General features: G+C 34.2%; 1 pseudogene; it reads left to right on the forward strand.

Annotated features, from left to right (window-relative positions):
• LOC131073293 (endoglucanase 16-like) overlaps positions 1-9,522 on the forward strand; it is a 30,068-nt pseudogene extending 20,546 nt beyond the window's left edge.
• Positions 9,523-22,036: the final 12,514 nt, after the last annotated feature.

Genomic DNA, 22,036 nt, shown 5'->3' on the forward strand with positions numbered 1-22,036 from the left:
AAAGTACATAGTATTCACAAGTAAGGTTATCTAGAAAAAATATCTACACTAACACCCTCCATGCACAACTTGGTGGATACAAAGAGATTAGAGTCTTGAAAAGTACAAAGAAACCCTAACAAAGTTGTTAAAGAGAAAACACCTAGTGGGAAAGACTTCCCATTGATGTGGAAAGAGGATGGAAGAAGATTAACTCCATAATATGTTAATGAAGAAGTCTTGAATATTTATGCGTACCTTGATGTTGATCTTGAGTTATGAATAAAAATGATATATAGTAACAAGTACCACAAAGATTCAAGTACACTAACCATAATGAATGACCCTCAAACTAACATGTGACATGATGCAAATGAAATGAAATATTAAAGATCATTGACCAAATGCTTTAAATGTGATATGTTATCTCAAATGTACTGAAATGTGTGATGTTATGAGTAAGACGTGGTCAAGAAAAACTAAATAATCTAGATACAATTCATGCAAGTTGTCATCAAGAAGAAGATGATATGCAATTAAACTTTTTATGCATGAATCTTCTCTAGGATGGAACATTATTGAAGTTCAATCATTACAATACCCTCGAACCACGCTTGACTTAGTACTTTATCATATTCATTTGCTCGATTAGCACTAACAATTTTTAAAATAATCTCTATAGTCAAATGGCATAAATGAAGCATCCAAAAAACAAGTAGAACATACAATTACCAAGAATGAAAAGAAGCTTATTGTATGCAAAAACAAAATCCTTCTGGTCTTTACAACCTGTATAGGAAACTAATCTAAACAATACATATGGGCTGCATAAGAATAAAAGGGCTTGTAGCACAACTACCATCTCCAATTACTTGCATGATGGTTTTCGTGTCCTCTTCCTAAACCAACCATGACAGCTATATGAATTGGAACCTCAATACAAATTAACCCCAAATGCTTGATCCATGATATATCGTAGCTCCAAATAAGACTTCATACAAGATAGAAGGAACACACATCTACCTTCCAATGTTTAATTTCACAGCTTACTAGATACCTCATAACAAGGTTAAAATAGGTGCAAACACCTCTAAAATTAGTTTATCCCAATAACATGTTATTGGGAAAGACTAATTTAGAGGTGTTTACACATATTTCAACAAGTTATTGGACTAAACTACTTTTTATGATGTTTTAACCTATTTCAACCTTCTTTTCTACTATCTAGTAAGCTATGAAATTAAACATTGGAAGGTAGATGTGGTTTCCTTATCTTTATAAACTCCTCCATCTGGATGATGGATGATGGAGTATAATCTAAAATGTTGATGTGAAAAATATCTCACACAATTGAAATATAAATTGTGATATCTAGTGAGATCACTTTTAGAAACAACAAACTAGTGCACGGTTCTCTTTCATTTAATACCCCATGGTGTGTTCAACAATTTGTATCAGAGTAAAAATTAGAGAGCGATCCGGGATCGGGAGAAGGGAGAGACTTTGAATTTGAAATTAGGACAAGGCGGGAAACCCTGCAATGGACAAGCAAACCAGGGGGAGGGCGGAAAGGATGGATCCGGGGACTGCCTGATTCCTCTGAGCCAAATAGAAAGGACCTAGTGGATGGGAACCCAAAAGCTGGTGACAAGGCTCTCGATCCTGATGGGGGGGATGGAGCATCATGTGCTAGACACAGCCCAAGGAAGGGACCTATTTGTAGGGACAACGGTCAGTCGTAGACTTCTCTATTCAGTGTCAAACCGAGTGGAAAGTCCTCGCTACTCCCAGTTCATAATATCTCAGAACCAGAAAAGGGTAGATCTTCTATTGCAGTTCCAGACCTAGTAATTGAGCATAAGATTAGCCTTATGGCAATGACTTGGGTTGGAAAAATTTTGTGCCCGACACTGAATATTGATGTTGTCGGGACATTTGTGAAACATAAATGGATGCATAAAGGTCAAGTGGAGATAACGGCTATATCCAAACGTGCATTATTGATGCAATTTTCATGTGAAGAAGACATGTTGAGGGTGCTTTGTGATGGTCCTTGCTTGATTGGAAAATGTGCGCTTGCACAAAATGGTCGCCTAAAATAGACCTTAATGAATTATTTTTTATACAAGCTCCTGTTTGGGTCAGATTGTCGGGCCTTCCTCTAGAGTTATGGGTTGAAGATGATTTAAAGGAATTGCTAGTTCCGTTTGGGAACTCTTATCTATGGATCCTATCACAATAGCTATAAGAATACTTACCTTTGCAAGGATTTGTATGGGAGTTATGCAAGGCACGAATATGCCATTATCTATCGAGATTAACTCCAGATTGGGGAAGTGGATCCAACCTATAGAATATGAAAGTGTCCCTTTTGCATGTTTTCTCTGTAAAAAATCGAGGCATAATTCTAGAAAATTCCCTCTATAAGTCGTCAAATAGAAAGAGAAGAAAGATAAGACAACGCAATGAAGAGCCAAAAAACCTTCTAAGCAACCGAAGATTGCTGAAAAAGAAAAAATGGCAGAAGAACCCCAAAGTGTTAGCATCTCTGATACCTTCGAGCAACATGGGAAAACTAACATGGAAAAACCCAAAAACTAGATGGTTGAAGAAGGGAAAGAGGATCAAACAGGAAAATACGAGAGAGAACGGCAAAACACCAATCAGGAGGAACAATGAAGTGATAACCTGGAAGATGGAGAAATATAGGTGGTGTTGCAGACCAAGGAGGAAGTGGATTTGAGTTGAATTGTGGAAAACACTAACAGAGATGGCCCTAGATCCGACTATGAGGAAGCCTAGAGGTTTTTGATCCTTGGAGGGATCTTGTGTGATAAAATTTAATTCAAACCATGTGTGATAAGGGCTCAAAGAAGTCAGTCATCATACATTTTCTTGAATATATTTTTGCCCTATTAAGAGATCTCTATTGAATTTATATAAAATATAATACATTTTATTGAGAAGGGTCTAAATGAGCATGTAGAATTCCTCATAATTAAAAGAATATTTGAAAAGTGTAGCCAGATTGAGATATTCTCAATCGTATGTTGACACAGTTGATGTAGAACTAGGTGATGCATTGAATAAAAGAGTTCTGAAATTTGTGATGCCTCTGAAAAAGAAATCTGCTTAAAGAACAAACCTAGTTCATCGTCAAAGATCTTACATTTGTTTGATTCAAGACCAATTTCCATAGTATTATATACACCAACATAATGGGGCTTCCTCTTCAAACATTTCTTAGGGAAAATTCATCTATCCATCCCTTACCATTAAACAAGTCATGCTTTTTCACAACCCTTTAATTATCGTGATCAGTAGATATGAACCCAACCATGACATATAGAACACAAATGGAACAAAGATCCATAATTCTGAAGAAAATCAAATGCATTAGATAGGAATACAAAAACAATGTGAGAAGGAAAAAAGTTGAGGAACCTTTAGATTAAGAACCTCTTCGCCCACTATAATAATGATCACCCTCTAGATTGTCGCATAATCCTACTTGAAGATGTACTTCATATGCTTCATTGTGTAGGACACATGTGTTGGAAACTCACAGTCAGTAAATGTAATTGAAATGCATTATTTCAAATGCTTATACTCTATTATTTCAACGAGTAGTAGACAAAGAGAACAAAGAGAAAAAAAGGATGAAACAAAATGTTCATTTTTCCCTCCTAAATCCATCTCCTCAAATGCCACCCAAATCTATGAAAAAAGTAAGCTCAAAATAGAAATGTAATCATACAAGTGAGGGATTTGAAGTAGATTGAAGTAATTATTTTCTTACTTTCTTAACCTTGCCAGTATCTGATCGAAACCTATTGCACATTGAAAAATCATTTCCATATTTATGAGATGCGCTAGGAATGTACCATGATTTCCTAAGGAATAGCCACTTGACACTCAAATCAGAAAGAAGGAATTATAATCGACCTTAAATGGTGTTACCAATATATATTTCCCACACTACTTGGTAATCTTGTACAAATGTTGGAAAGATGCCACCTCAGTCACATTGAAGAACACTTTTCCTATGATGTGAGAAGAATGACAGTCTTTTAAATCTTCACTACCATGCTTCATCTGAATGTGTTGTGTCTTATGTCCGTTAAATATGATGCATGCGTCAGTTCACCTGAAATAATCAGAACAAAATAAACAAACAAAATAAGGCTAATTAAATGGTTGTGACATGGCTAAGGGTGTGAATTCTTCATCCACGAGGATTTCTTCATAACTTAACAAAATTTCCCCCAAATTTAGCCAACATCCTTTATCGGCAATGAAATCTTCTAATCCATTGGAAGATCCAAGTTTCCATCCAACCATCCTTATGATTGAAGGCTTTTGTCCTCACTGATGAGATAATGTAGAGCATTAGACAAATTCATCAAATCAATCATGCCTTTCTTCTTCCATCCAGTCTCCCTATAAAGAACTCCAAGAAGCATCTAGAACATTAGGTCGACTTAGCTGATTAAAATGTTAATTATATTTTGGAGAACTTTATTATAATAAAGTGATATATATATATATATATATATATATATATAATTTAATTAAAATAATTACATTAAATCGTCATTTAAATATTTTTAATAATTTTTACCACTTAATAAACGTAAATTTAATTATAAATGTCACGTAAAAATTGGGAACATTACACTTTTTTGTTTTCAATTGATTTTTCTTGATGATTCATATTGTCTTGCAAATCTTTTTGAGTGATACTCAACTACTAATTAATTTGTTACTACTACTTCTAACTTTCTTAGAGGCTTTTTTAGGACGAACCATTTCACTATTCAACTTTCACTATGATCCTTTGATATCATCAGAAGTTGTGAAACTTGAACCAAGATATGTCTCTAAATTTCTTTCAAGAAGTGGGTTATCTCAATGGGAAAACCTTTTATCATCTATTTTGAAAATTAGCTTATCTCCAACCCAATGGAGAAATAGAAATAATACAGGTATTATAAACTAGAAATAAGTTTCCTATTTAGACCATTCATATCAGTCTAATTCTAAATAATTGTCTTCTAAATTTACTTCATTTTTTATTCCCAGTTAGTGTCAACGTGTAATGTTCCCTTTTGGGATGATCCTAAATCTTTCCCTAAAATCAAATGTTCAATTAAAAATAAGAAATATAGAATATTAATTATAAATTTCCTTTCCAATGTAAACTTTGGTACTAACCCTACAAATATAGAATATAGAACTCCATTTCCCATAATCAACCATAATAGGGGTTGGAGAAGAAGCACGATAAGACACCTGGAACAGTCACCATAACTAAGCCCAAGAGTGTGGAGCATCTAACGAGGAAAACTTGATACCTTGGCCCCAAGTGGCAGGAACACTTCTCCATCCAACATGAGGTAAGCTACTTAAAAGCAGGACTTGTATCAACTCTCCAAACTGTGATTGCACAATAGGGTTCCTGGAATGTTCGCCATATTTAAGACCAATGGCATGTAGCTCTATTCTTGGGCGTGAGAAAGTTACAATCACATGGGGAAGGGGGGGGGGGCGGGGGTGGGCAACATTTTCTTGTTCAATGCACCTTTTATGTCTTATTAAAAAAGAATACACAAGTGTGAGACATCTATGATAGGAGAGGAATCATTGTATTCTTCATAATTATGAAAGGTAGTGATGATGACCTCTTGTCCTAGTTTATGAATAGCATGAAAAGTGGGAGATTTATGGTGGGTGGTATCAATTTAGAGGTTTCAGAAGAGATTATTGTCCGAGTGATTGTGTTGAAGTGTGATGGAAAAAAAGTCTCTCGAATAAGTAAACAAATTCTTATGAGGAGTGCATTTCAATGTTTCTAGAGAATGGTGAGGGACTAAAGAGACACTAGAATCGATTTAGCAAAGAAAACATTTCATTATTGTGAGGATCCATTACCTGCCATATGATAAAGTACTTCATATTGGAGGGACAATTTGTAACAATCCACAGGTACAATTTCCCCATTCTTAATCACTTAAGACATAATAAGCTTGTTAGTTATCCATTATTTTTATTTTCTTCCCTGGACAAGTGTTCTTTTAAAGATTTTTACCCACCCTTATATAAGGGCTTCATTTATACCATTTACAATTACTGCTTGGATAAAACCCCACTCTCAACCCCACTGCACCGTATAATTCTCCTAATGATCATGACTAGAAGCCTCCTCATCCTAGTAGTTCCAAAAGGAAATTTTCCTCTAAAAATGAAAGACGCATCTCTCTCCCACGCCATTTTATTTGGATGTCTAATGGTTTGGGGTCATTCCTTACTTAATCTAATAAAAAACAACTAGAAACCATAGAAGATTGAGGAAACCAACATGCGAGCACTAGAGAAACTAAGATTGATTTAACAATAGTAGGTCTTATATGGCCTACCACTCCTTATTGAGAAACTCTTGTTTTACTTCAAATGACTTTTCACTACGGAAGAGGCTTGAACCGGCCACTGCAAGGAAAGGAGGATACAAGTAGGGAGTGTCCTCTAAATGGCTTTTCTTTTTTTGAACTAGAGTGGTGAGAACTATGATGAGGCTAAAGACCAGCTTATTGCAACTTTCATTTCTCTTTTCTCTTATGCAACTCCTATTGAAAATATTAAATGATAATGACTATACTATTGACAAATACCTTACAATAAACAATTAAATTCAGATTGTATTTTTTAAAGTATAGTATAACATCATGTAAACCAAAAATATTTTTCCAATACTTTATACAAATATATAATACAATAATTACTTACTACACGTATGTATATTATATTAAAGCATTAATCCTAAAACCGAATTTTAACAATAGTATTATATCTTACATTAAACTACAAACTTTCACCTGCCTTAGCCTGTAATTAGAATCGTTTTCTCCCTTACTATTCATCAACGAACAACGATAATTACTAACGGTAGCATTGCGGTGCAGACGGAAAATAATACAAATCAAAACAAATGCTAAAACTTATAATTCTTGTGAACAAGAACAAATCAAAATTGAAGGTAAAACGTATATATCTTGTGAAACGTATAATTCTTGTGAACAACAATCGAAAAAAAGACAAATGATATAAGGCATCAACCTGATTTCTCGTATTAACTGTTTGAGGTGCTGAGTATTTATCGTTTATTTTGTGGTGTCCCATGCTCTAAATCTTGCAGTTCCCATGCATTACTCAGCAACAGAAACTCATACACAGTCCTCGTGATAAATACTAGCTTTATCCCACGACTAACAAGTCTATAAATTTAGCGCACAATTCTAAATTGCATATCAAAGAAAGAAGAGAATCCATATGGCCAAGGCAATGGAAGCGCTTTTGGCAGTGGTGTTGTTGCTGTTTTGTGGTGAGTGGCAGGTGGTTCGTGGAGAATTCGATTACAGAGATGCTCTATCTAAGTCTATCCTCTTTCTAGAGGCCCAACGATCCGGTAAACTCCCACAATCTCAGCGAGTAAAGTGGAGAGGAGATTCTGGCCTCACAGATGGGAAGTTGCAAAACGTAAGTAGAAGCAGAAATAAATCCCTATTCAATTTATTTAGAAATAAAAATAGAAGTGGATCATACTATCATTCCAAATTGACTCCATACAAAATTTTATGTGCAACTCAACTGCAGGTTGATTTAGCTGGGGGTTACTACGATGCAGGCGATAACGTGAAATATGGGCTTCCCATGGCATTCACTATCACCACACTCGCTTGGGGCACACTGGATTATGGGAAAGAGTTGAAAGCTGCAGGAGAGATTCAGAATGCAAGGGACGCTATTAGATGGGGGAACTGACTACTTTCTCACGGCTAGTGCAACTCCAAATGAATTATGGGTTCAGGTAAAGAAATCTAATCTAAAATATTCAGCATTCATTCTTCAAGATTATGAAAAACTGACGAGGTTGATCTTGATGCATGAAATAGGTGGGTGATCCCCAGGCAGACCATAATTGTTGGGAGCGTCCAGAAGATATGGACACTCCTCGATCTCTTTACAAGATTGATAAAGACACCCCTGGATCAGAAATTGCAGCAGAAACGGCCGCAGCCTTGGCTGCCTCCTCCATTGTTTTCAGATTCACAAACCCTCGTTACTCACACCTTCTCCTCCAACGTTCTCAATCGGTATGTTTGGGTGCTCAAGTAAAATAGAAAACATAGCTGTTAACTAACACAGCAAAATCAACAAGTTTCATCCATCCATTTTGAGAAAAATCTTATACATCCATCTTCTTTCTAACCGGCCATTCATGTTTCCCTTCAGCTCTTCAGCTTTGCCGATCGGTACAAGGGCACCTACGGAGGAGAGTGTCCATTTTATTGCTCCGTTTCAGGCTACAATGTAAGAAGACTTTGATTTTCTCTTAACATATGCACTTATAACCAGAATTTGGTTTTCTTTTAACATATGCACTTGGAAATATGATCTCAGGACGAGCTTCTATGGGCTGCATCTTGGCTATACAGAGCTACCAAATCCTCATATTATTCCAACTATATTATCCAGCACGACGATGTAAAGGCATATGTTAATGAATTCAACTGGGACCTCAAATATGCTGGAATTCAAGTGCTTCTAACAGACGTAAGCGTAGACTGATTGGTGCAATTTTTTAAATAAAATGTAATATAAACATACTCTAGCTTAAAGCTAACTTATGCACTTCACCAACCAGTTATATTTCCAGGGGGAAGCTCAATTCTCAGCCTATAGAAGTAATGCAGAACGCTTTGTTTGTTCACTTCTTCCAGGCAGTCCCATTCGTTCTGTTAAAACCACCCCAGGTGAACTCTCTATCTCTTCACCAGTACCACTAACAATTATTCCTTTTTCTAGTCACAACCATATAAATCCTCTGTTACTACTCCTTTTCTAATCATAGCCCTCAAAATTCTCTTAGTGATATCTGTAATACAATTCTTTTGTTACAGGAGGTTTGTTGTATGTTAGAGATGGCGCCAACACTCAATATGTTACCAGTGCTGCTTTTTTGATGGCAAGATACAGTGATTTACTATCAGCTAAGAAGCGAACATTGTCATGCGGCAACACTCTCTTTAAACCCAACGACTTTATGGGCTTCGCAAAGCTACAAGTAAGCACACTACATTATCTGTTTTTGTATTTTGGAGCATACAATATAACGAATCCTAATCATATCCTTTGCAGATTGATTATTTATTAGGAAGGAATCCTCTGGGCATTTCATATATGGTAGGATACGGTTCCAAATATCCAAGGCAACCACATCACAGAGGAGCATCTGTAGTTTCCATTCATCAACAACCAAGGAAGATCAAATGCATTGAAGGTTTTATGAACTGGTTTCACAAAGATTCTTCCAATCCAAACACACTAATTGGGGCAATAGTGGGGGGCCCAGATAAATATGATCGTTTTGTAGACCTCAGGACCAAATCTAGCATGCTTGAACCTACAACATACATAAATTCTCCTCTTGTGGGTGTTCTTGCAAAATTGTACAGAATGACATGCAAAACTAACAGGCAGTGTTGATTTTCTTGGACATCAAAGAACTAGGAAAAATCTTTCCACCAATCATTGGAAATGACAGATTATGTTGCACTAGAGTATTTACAATTGTGGGAGGCTATATGAGAAAAGGCCCCCAAGATGAATCATGTCATTATTAATACAATAAAAATTATTATTTTCAAGTTACAGCTTTTATGTTGGTTCTAAAGTAAAAAATATATAAATCTATTTATGTTAGAATTAGAATTGAATATTATTAATAGTTTATGTTTTAATATAATAAAAAAGTGATATTATTAATTTTTTTGTTATGCTGATAGGTATTATACAATTTCATTAGGGGTAGTTAGAATTTGTATACATACAAATTTCTCCTTAAATCACATGGATGAACAATAATCATGGTCATTATTACTTGATTATGAAACTAGTTTACTTTTTAATATTGTTACAATTATTAATATGAAATTTAATATTGTTAAAATTGTTAATTTGAAATGTGTAATGTGCTCAAAGGTGTGATATGATTATATTAAGGATGGTGATAACTTGTGCACATACAAACTTTTTCTTAAATTACATTCATCAACAATAACCATTGTCATCAATTAATTATAATACTTTCGCCCTCTAAAAAATGGAAATCCCCCATCCCATGTCTTCATTATTATACATGAGCCAAATTTATTTGTTGGATTGTACATTGTCTCTCACATTATTATACATCAACCAATTTATTTGTTGCATTGTACATTGTCTCTCGCACTTTTTTATCACAAATTCATAGGTGCTCAATGAAGCAATGCCTATTTACTCTAAAGCATATTTTCTAAACAATTTAATTCACTCATCTCACTATTTCTTTTAAATACAAGTCATAATAACTCAATGTGACAATAATTCTCGCAACAATAATATATTAATGAATAAAAACTCAATCGCCAATAAGTTGAAAACAGCAATTATGCTTTTACCATGAGCCCAAGTACCTTGGAAAGAAATAATAAAGCAATAAATAAAATGCATCATTCACATTATAGCCATCAACAAATGGCTGAAGAGAGAAACCCTTCACACCGATGTGCAATTGGTTATGTAGCTTTTGAATACCACATTATTTTATTTTTCTAAAGAAAATATGATGTTTTATTTTCATTTTATGTTTTCTTCCCCTACAATTTCCCATTCATTCACCTGGTAATATATTGATTTACTTCTTATGATTTTGATTTTTTTTTAAATAATTGTTTACAATTTTATATTTATAGGTAATTATTTTATTGACAAGTTGCGGAATGAGGGCCCACTCATATAAAAAATGGCATGTAAAATAGAGAGTGAAATCTAATTGAAAAATGAGGAGAAAAGAAGAGGAAGAAGACAGAGGAAGTTGACAAATTTTAAGTTTGCTAAAACATATTAACAAACCATCCTTCCAAATTTGACTAAAAGTAACTTTGCTTTAATGTCAAAGGACAAAAAGACTTCACTATTTTTCTTTAATTTTCTCTTGGTAAGGAGTGCTTGAGAGATCCACTAAGAGGCCTTTCAAATAGAGGCTTGGGATTCCATTTTATATTTTTCAACCCTGGATTTCATACTTGGTCACTTATCAAGTTTACCAATGTTTAATCAAAATCGTACTCTTAGTCTAGCGTGATATTCGTGATGTTAGGGCAAATAAATTCATCTTAATGGTCCAAACATTCATTCAGAAAACAAATGCGCTACTTACATGAAACATGAAGGAGATCCTCATCTTCAAAAGGATGGAATTTTTCCTATTGAGAAATTTCCTTACTTTTAGAGGTTTGATGATTGCACTGGAAAGTCACCAAACAACACAATTCTACAGCACAAGAGAGAACTATATTCATAGAAATAACCCCAACAACCATAGTAATAAAGGAATTTTGCAAGGAATAATTTAATAAAATCCAATTGTTTTGTCAAAATAAGTCAGGATTAGAGCTACCATTTTTGTAAATCCCTTTCTGGAGGTTACCAATATAAAGATTTGATACATATTTTGTATTGCAGCCCATAATTTTGAGCCCCATTTATTAAATCTAAAACAACGCTCTGAAAGACCATAATGACTAGTATGCTGAAACCATGCACCATATAAAATTTAATTCCAACCATGTGTGATAAGGGCTCAAAGAAGTTAGCCATCATGCATTTTCTTGAATATATTTTTGCCCTATTAAGAGATCCCTCTTAAAAATAATACACTTTATTAAGAAGGGTCTAAATGAGCATGTATAATTCCTCATAATTAAAAGAATATTTTAAAAGTGTAGCCAAATTGAGATATTCTCGATCCTATGTTGATCAAATTGATGTAGAACCAAGTGATGCCATGAATAAAAGAGTTCTGAAATTTGGGATGCCTCTGAAGAAGGAATCTGCTCAAAGAACAAACTTGGTTCATTGTCAAAGATCTTACAGTTGTTTGATTCAAGACCTATTTTCATAGTATTATATAGACTAACATAATGGGGCTTCTTCAAAAGAAAAATTTAGGGAAAATACATCTATCCATCCCTTACCTTTAAACAAGTCATGCTTTTTCACAACCCTTTAAATATCATGATCAGTAGATATGAACCCGTACCTAACATATAGAACACAAATGGAACAGAGATCCATAATTTTGAAGCAAATCAAATGCATTAGATAGGAATACAAAAACAACTTAAGAAGGAAAAAAAAATTGAGGAGCCTTCAGGTTAAGAACCTCTTCGCCCACTATAATAATGATTGCCCACTAGATTGTCGCACAATCCCACTTGAAGATGTACTTCATATGCTTCGTTGTGTAGGACACATATGTTGGAAACTCACAGTTAGTAAATGTAACTCAAATGCATCAGTTCAAAGGATTATACTCTATTATTTCAACCACTAGTAGACAGAGAGAACAAAGAGAAAAAAATGATGAAACAAAATGTTCATTTTTCCCTCCTAAATCCATCTCCTCAAATGCCACCCAAATCTACGGAAACAGTAAGCTCAAAATAGAAATGTAATCATACAAGTGAGGTATTTGAAGTAGATTGAAGTAATTATTTTCTTACTTTCTTAACCTTTCCAGTGTCTAATCAAAACCTATTGCACATCAAAAAATCATTTCCATTTTCATGACATGCGCTAGAAAAGTACCATGATTTCCTAAGGAAAAGCCACTTGACATTCAAATCAGAAAAAAGGAATTATAATCGACCTTAAATGGTGTTACTAATATATACATACATACATACATACATATATCTGTGTGTGTGTTTGTGTGTACGTGCGTGCATGCATGTACATACATACATATATCTATACATATATATATATATAAATATATATATATATATATATATAAATAAATATATATATATATATATATATATATAAATATATATATATATATATATATATAAATATATATATATATATACATATACATATATACATATATATACATATATGTATGTATATAATCACTGTATAATAAAACAAATAATTAATTTCTTTAAAGTTTCATCAAATTTGTCATCCCATTATGGAGGCGAGATGTGGGCATATAAGGAAAGAAAGTAGACAAATGGTCCATTCAAGTTAAGCTAGGAGGTCAAATGACAAATGTACTTTCAAGTCCTTGAACTTAAAGGATAGGCTCAAGGAACCTTATATGATCTCTCGTGGGCTTCATAGCATGGATGAGTCATTGGGTAAATCCTCAAAGAAAACTCACATGTATTTATAATTATTAGGATTATGATTAGAATTGTCTTTATAACTTGTTGGACTATATGTGTATCTTTTGATAACAAATTTGATTGCAAGTTATAAATCAAGACACTAAGTTGACAAATCTCTATTTCCAACACAATCCGAACACTTGTTCAGAATTTTAGGGACAATCAAATAGAGTCCTAATAGAAATTAGTGATTCTCATGATAGCAACAAAATAGTGGAAGATGACCAAAAAGAGGGCACAATAAAGTAGGTCAACCTTTGGAGACTCAATGTTTAACCAATTTCATTTGGATTGACCTAAAAACTCTTTCACAAAAGGATGCTTTTCCATAATTTCCAAGATAATAATCCTAGAGTCAAGTTTCCAAGACATATCTTAGATACAATCATCATAGATCTTAAAATCAAGAGGCTCAAAAAGAAAGGTGACCTTAATATCCCTAAGAGATAAAAGGTAGGGTTGATTTCCAGTTCTAATGAAGGGTAGGAAAAGTGAGAGAAAGAGGAATGTTCTCCAAATAAATATAAGGAGGACACACAACCTCAACTTTATAATTTAACCATATGTCTAATGTGGGCTATTTTATAAATTTGGGATTCTAAAAAACACTATATATCTAATAAGGCTTCAAAACATTTTTTTAGTGTTGTGTATCAATATAGATGTAAAGGCTCCTTTATCAAAAGCGAGACTCTAGAGAGGTAGCTTGAGCTAAGGGTAGAAACATAGAACTAGAGTCCTTGTATTTTTGTTAGGGAGAACACAAATATTTAGATCGACCTCTCTGTGATCATTCCAATCTAAGCATATTATTCTATAAAAATGGAAAATGCACGACAAGATTGTTTCCCGCAAGGAATTAGTAATTGTGTCAAGTAATAATTCATCAAAGATTCAACTATTGTGGGCAACAGATAATGAGTCCACAATCATTTCCATGTGATTTCACTGCCTTAAATTCAACTCATTTCACTCTTACCCTTACGTTATTTACTCCTTAACACCCTATTGATTTTTTATTTTTTTAGGTCTTTCCCTACATAACAAATCCATTATTTCAATGACTGAAATTTCCTACATTAGCCACTGTTGACCACCCTATATAAACCACCTTTTCCCTCTCAATGTCATTTTCCCTAATTCATTTTTCATTTATAATATTGCACTCGTCATTGACCAGCTTACACTTGGCAATGCATATTAAAAATTGATTTTTTTTTTGGATTGGCTTGAACCTTTGAATATATCTCTAATATTAGAAAGCCACATAAGTCAAGCACATGTATAGTCAAACTGAGACAATAGTGAGAGACAAAAAATATTTAAATAAATAGCTTAATGCATTAACTCAATGAAATATTTAACTTAATAAGATATAAATTTAAATTGAAATATTTTTTGTCATCTAGAATAGAAAGTTTTCTATCTAGGATAGAGACATGTGATGACCATACAAGATAGCACACAGGAACAAATCATATAAAAAGTACATAGTATTCACAAGTAAGGTTATCTAGAAAAAATATCTACACTAACACGCTCCATGCACAACTAGGTGGATACAAAGAGATTAGGGTCTTGAAAAGTACAAAGAAACCCTAACAAAGTTGTTAAAGAGAAAACACCTAGTGGGAAAGACTTCCCATTGATGTGGAAAGAGGATGGAAACAGATTAACTCCATAATATGTTAATGAAGAAGTCTTGAATATTCATGCCTACCTTGATGTTGATCTTGAGTTATGACTAAAACTGATATATAGTAACAAGTACCACAAAGATTCAAGCACACTAACCATAATGAATGACCCTCAAACTAACATGTGACATGATGCAAATGAAATGACATATTCAAGATCATTAACCAAATGCTCTAAATATGAGATGTTATCTCAAATGTACTAAAATGTGTGATGTTATAAGTATGATGTGCTCAAGAAAAACTAAATAATCTAGATACAATTCATGCAAGTTGTCATCAAGAAGAAGATGATATGCAATTAAACTTTTTATGCATGAATCTTCTCTAGGATGGAACATTATTCAAGTTCAATTATTACAATACCCTCGAACCAGGCTTGACTTAGTACTTTATCATATTCATTTCCTCGATTAGCACAAACAATTTTTAAAATATTCTCTATAGTCAAATGGGATAAATGAAGCATGCAAAAAACAAGTAGAACATACAATTACCAAGAATGAAAAGAAGCTTATAGTATGCAAAAACAAAATCCTTCTGGTCTTTACAACACGTATAGGAAAGTAATCTAAACAATACATATGGGCTGCATAAGAATAAAAGGGCTTGTAGCACAACTACCATCTCCAATTACTTGCATGATGGTTTTCGTGTCCTCTTCCTAAACAAACCATGACAGCTATATGAATTGGAACCTCAATACAATTTAACCCCAAATGCTTCATCTATGATATATCGTAGCTCCAAATAAGACTTCATACAAGATAGAAGGAACACACATCTACCTTCCAATGTTTAATTTCACAGCTTACTAGATACCTCATAACAAGGTTAAAATAGGTGCAAACACCTCTAAAATTAGTTTATCGCAATAACATGTTATTGGGAAAAACTAATTTAGAGGTGTTTGCACATATTTCAACAAGTTATTGGACTAAACTACTTTTTATGATGTTTGAACCTATTTCGACCTTCTTTTCTACTATCTAGTAAGCTATGAAATTAAACATTGGAAGGTAGATGTGGTTTCCTTATCTTTATAAACTCCTCCATCTTGATGATGGATGATGGAGTATAATCTAAAATGTTGATGTGAAAAATATCTCACACAATTGAAATATAAATTGTGATATATAGTGAGATCACTCTTAGAAACAACAAACTAGTGCACGGTTCTCTTTCAATTAATCCCCCATGGTGTGTTCAACAATTTGTATCAAAGTAAAAATTAGAGAGCGATGCAGGACCGGGAGAAGGGAGAGACTTTGAATTTGAAATTGGGACTAGGCGGGAAACCCTACAATGGACAAGCAAACCAGGGGGAGGGCGGAAAGGATGGATCTCAGGACTGCCTGATTCCTCTGAGCCAAATGGAAAGGACCTAGTGGATGGGAACCCAAAAGCTGGTGACAAGCCTCTCGATCCTGATGGGGGGGATGGAGCATCATGTGCTAGACACAGCCCAAGGAAGGGACCTATTTGTAGGGACAACGATCGGTCGTAGACGTCTCTATTCGGTGTCAAACCGAGTGGAAAGTCCTCGCTTGTCCCAGTTCATAATATCTCATAACCAGAAAAGGGTAGATCTTCTATTGCAGTTCTAGACCCAGTAATTGAGCATAACATTAGCCTTATGGCAATGACTCGGGTTGGAAAAATTTTGTGCCCGACGCTGAATATTGATGTTGTTGGGACATTTGTGAAACATAAATGGACGCATAAAGGTCAAGTGGAGATAACGGCTATATCCAAAGGTGCGTTATTGATGCGATTTTCATGTGAAGAAGACATGTTGAGGGTGCTTTGTGATGGTCCTTGCTTGATTGGAAAATCTATGCTTGCACAAAATGGTCGCCTTAGATGGACCTAAATGAGTTATTTTTTGTACAAGCTCCTGTTTGGGTCAGATTGTCGAGCCTTCCTCTAGAGTTATGGGTTGAAGATGTTTTAAAGGAATCGCTAGTTCCATTTAGGAACTCTTATCTATGGATCCTATCACAATAGCTAGAAGAATAGTTACCTTTGCAAGGATTTGTATGGGAGTAATGCAAGGCACGAATATGCCATTATCTATCGAGATTAACTCCAGATTGGGGAAGTGGATCCAACCTATAGAATATGAAAGTGTCCCTTTTGCATGTTTTCTCTGCAAAAAATCGAGGCATAATTCTAGAAAATGCCCTCTACAGGTCGTCAAATAGAAAGAGAAGAAAGATAAGACAACGCAATGGAGAGCCAAAAAACCTTCTAAGCAACCGAAGATTGCTGAAAAAGAAAAAACGGCAGAAGAACCCCAAAGTGTTAGCATCTCTGATACCTTTGAGCAACATGGGAAAACTAACATGGAAAAACCCAAAAACCAGATGGTTGAAGAAGGGAAAGAGGATCAAACAGGAAAATACGAGAGAGAACGGAAAAACACCAATCAGGAGGAACAATGAACTGATAACCTGGAAGATGGAGAAATACAGGTGGTGTTGCAGACCAAGGAGGAAGCGGATTTGAATTGAATTATGGAAAACACTAACAGAGATGGCCCTAGATCCGACTATGAGGAAGCCTAGAGGTTTTTGATCCTTGGAGGGATCTTGTGTGATAAAATTTAATTCAAACCATGTGTGATAAGGGCTCAAAGAAGTCAGTCATCATACATTTTCTTGAATATATTTTTGCCCTATTAAGAGATCCCTCTTGAATTTATATAAAAAATAATACATTTTATTGAGAAGGGTGTAAATGAGCATGTAGAATTCCTCATAATTAAAAGAATATTTTAAAAGTGTAGCCAGATTGAGATATTCTCAATCGTATGTTGACGCAGTTGATGTAGAACTAGGTGATGCAGTGAATAAAAGAGTTCTGAAATTTGTGATGCCTCTGAAAAAGAAATCTGCTTAAAGAACAAACCTAGTACATCACCAAAGATCTTACAGTTGTTTGATTCAAGACCTATTTCCATAGTATTATATACACTAACATAATGGGGCTTCCTCTTCAAACATTTCTTAGGGAAAATTCATCTATCCATCCCTTACCATTAAACAAGTCATGCTTTTTCACAACCCTTTAATTATCATGATCAGTAGATATGAACCCGACCATGACATATAGAACACAAATGGAACAAAGATCCATAATTCTGAAGAAAATCAAATACATTAGATAGGAATACAAAAACAATGTGAGAAGGAAAAAAAGTTAAGGAACCTTTAGATTAAGAACCTCTTCGCCCACTATAATAATGATCACCCTCTAGATTGTCGCACGATCCCACTTGAAGATGTACTTCATATGCTTCATTGTGTAGGACACATGTGTTGGAAACTCACAGTCAGTAAATGTAATTCAAATGCATTATTTCAAATGCTTATACTCTATTATTTCAACCAGTAGTAGACAAAGAGAACAAAGAGAAAAAAATGACGAAACAAAATGTTCATTTTTCCCTCCTAAATCCATCTCCTCAAATGCCACCCAAATCTGTAGTTACGAAAACAGTAAGCTCAAAATAGAAATGTAATCATACAAGTGAGGGATTTGAAGTAGATTGAAGTAATTATTTTCTTACTTTCTTAACCTTGCCAGTATCTGATCGAAACCTATTGCACATTGAAAAATCATTTCCATTTTTATGAGATGCGGTAGGAATGTACCATGATTTCCTAAGGAATAGCAACTTGACACTCAAATCAGAAAGAAGGAATTATAATCGGCCTTAAATGGTGTTACCAATATATATTTCCCACACTACTTGGTAATCTTGTACAAATGTTGGAAAGATGCCACCTCAGTCACGTTGCAGAACACTTTTCCTATGATGTGAGAAGAATGACAGACTTTTAAATCTTCACTACCATGCTTCATCTGAATGTGTTGTGTCTTATGTCCGTTAAATATGATGCATGCGTCAGTTCACCTGAAATAATCAGAACAAAATAAACAAACAAAATAAGGCTAATTAAATGGTTGTGACATGGCTAAGGGTGTCAATTCTTCATCCATGAGGATTTCTTCATAACTTAACAAAATTTCCCCCAAATTTAGCCAACATCCTTTATCGGCAATGAAATCTACTAATCCATTGGAAGATCCAAGTTTCCATCCAACCATCCTTATGATCGAAGATTTTTGTCCTCACTGATGAGATAATGTAGAGCATTAGACAAATTCATCAAATCAATCATGCCTTTCTTCTTCCATCCAGTCTCCCTATAAAGAACTCCAAGAAGCATCTAGAACTTTAGGTCGACTTAGCTGATTAAAATGTTAACTATATTTTGGAGAACTTTATTATAATAAAGTGATATATATATATATATATATAATTTAATTAAAATAATTACATTAAATCGTCATTTAAATATTTTTAATAATTTTTACCACTTAATAAACGTAAATTTAATTATAAATGTCATGTAAAAATTGGGAACATTACACTTTTTTGTTTTCAATTGATTTTTCTTGATGATTCATATTGTCCTGCAAATCTTTTTGAGTGATACTCAACTACTAATTAATTTGTTACTACTACTTCTAACTTTCTTAGAGGCTTTTTTAGGAAGAACCATTTCACTATTCAACTTTCACTATGATCCTTTGATATCATCACAATCTGTGAAACTTGAACCAAGATATGTATCTAAATTTCTTTCAAGAAGTGGGTTATCTCAATGGGAAAACCTTTTATCATCTATTTTGAAAATTAGCTTATCTCCAACCCAATGGAGAAATAGAAATAATACAGGTATTATAAACTAGAAATAAGTTTCGTATTTAGACCATTCATATCAGTCTAATTCTAAATAATTGTCTTCTAAATTTACTTCATTTTTTATTCCCAGTTAGTGTCAACGTGTAATGTTCCCTTTTGGGATGATCCTAAATCTTTCCCTAAGATCAAATGTTCAATTAAAAATAAGAAATATAGAATATTAATTATAAATTTCCTTTCCAATGTAAACTTTGGTACTAACCCTACAAATATAGAATATAGAACTCCATTTCCCATAATCAACCATAATAGGGGTTGGAGAAGAAGCATGATAAGACACCTGGAACAGTCACCATAACTAAGCCCAAGAGTGTGGAGCATCTAACGAGGACAACTTGATACCTTGGTCCCAAGTGGCAGGAACACTTCTCCATCCAACATGAGGTAAGCTACTTAAAAGGAGGACTTGTATCAACTCTCCAAACTGTGGTTGCACAATAGGGTTCCTGGAATGTTCGCCATAATTAAGACCAATGGCATGTAGCTCTATTCTTGGGTGTGAGAAAGTTACAATCACATGGGGAGGGGGGGAGTGGGTGGGGGGCAACATTTTCTTGTTCAATGCACCTTGTATGTGTTATTAAAAAAGAATACACAAGTGTGAGACATCTATGATAGGAGAGGAATCACTGTATTCTTCATAATTATGAAAGGTAGTGATGATGACCTCTTGTCCTAGTTTATGAATAGCATGAAAAGTGGGAGATTTATGGTGGGTGGTATCAATTTAGAGGTTTCAGAAGAGATTATTGTCTGAGTGATTGCGTTGAAGTGTGATGGAAAAAAAGTCTCTCGAATAAGTAAACAAATTCTTATGAGGAGTGCATTTCAATGTTTCTAGAGGATGGTGAGGGTCTAAAGAGACACTAGAATCGATTTAGCAAAGAAAACATTTCATTATTGTGAGGATCCATTACCTACCATATGATAAAGTACTTCGTATTGGAGGGACAACTTGTAACAATCCACAGGTACAATTTCCCCACTCTTAATCACTTAGGACATAATAAGCTTGTTAGTTATCCATTATTTTTATTTTCTTCCCTAGTAAAGTGTTCTTTTAAAGATTTTTACCCACCCTTATATAAGGGCTTCATTTATACCATTTACAATTACTGCTTGGATAAAACCCCACTCTCAACCCCACTGCACCGTATAATTCTCCTAATGATCATGACCAGAAGCCTCCTCATCCTAGTAGATCCAAAAGGAAAATTTCCTCTAAAGATGAAAGACGCATCTCTCTCCCATGCCATTTTATTTGGATGTCTAATGGTTTGGGGTCATTCCTTACTTAATCTAATAAAAAACAACTAGAAACCATAGAAGATTGAGGAAACCAGCATGCGAGCACTAGAGAAACTAAGATTCATTTAACAATAGTAGGTCTTATATGGCCTACCACTCCTTATTGAGAAACTCTTGTTTTACTTCAAATGACTTTTCACTATGGAAGAGGCTTGAACCAGCCACTGCAAGCAAAGGAGGATACAAGTAGGGAGTGTCCTCTAAATGGCTTTTCTTTTTTTGAGCTAGAGTGGTGAGAACTATGATGAGGCTAAAGACCAGCTTATTGCAACTTTCATTTCTCTTTTCTCTTATGCAACTCCTATTGAAAATATTGAATGATAATGACTATACTATTGACAAATACCTTACAATAAACAATTAAATTCAGATTATATTTTTTAAAGTATAGTATAACATCATGTAAACCAAAAATATTTTTCCAATACTTGATACAAATATATAATACAATAATTACTTACTACACGTATGTATATTATATTAAAGCATTAATCATAAAACCGAATTTTAACAATAGTATTATATCTTAAATCAAACTACAAACTTTCACCTGCCTTAGCCTGTAATTAGAATCGTTTTCTCCCTTACTATTCGTCAACGAACAACGATAATTACTAACGGTAGCATTGCGGTGCAGACGGAATATAATACAAATCAAAACAAATGCTAAAACTTATAATTCTTGTGAACAAGAACAAATCAAAATTGAAGGTAAAACGTATATATCTTGTGAAACGTATAATTCTTGTGAACAACAATCGAAAAAAAGACAAATGATATAAGGCATCAACCTGATTTCTCGTATTAACTGTTTGAGGTGCTGAGTATTTATCGTTTATTTTGTGGTGTCCCATGCTCTAAATCTTGCAGTTCCCATGCATTACTCAGCAACAGAAACTCATACACAGTCCTCGTGATAAATACTAGCTTTATCCCACGACTAACAAGTCTATAAATTTAGCGCACAATTCTAAATTGCATATCAAAGAAAGAAGAGAATCCAT

This window comes from Cryptomeria japonica, chromosome 5 (assembly GCF_030272615.1).
Source record: "Cryptomeria japonica chromosome 5, Sugi_1.0, whole genome shotgun sequence".
NCBI lineage: Eukaryota > Viridiplantae > Streptophyta > Pinopsida > Cupressales > Cupressaceae > Cryptomeria > Cryptomeria japonica.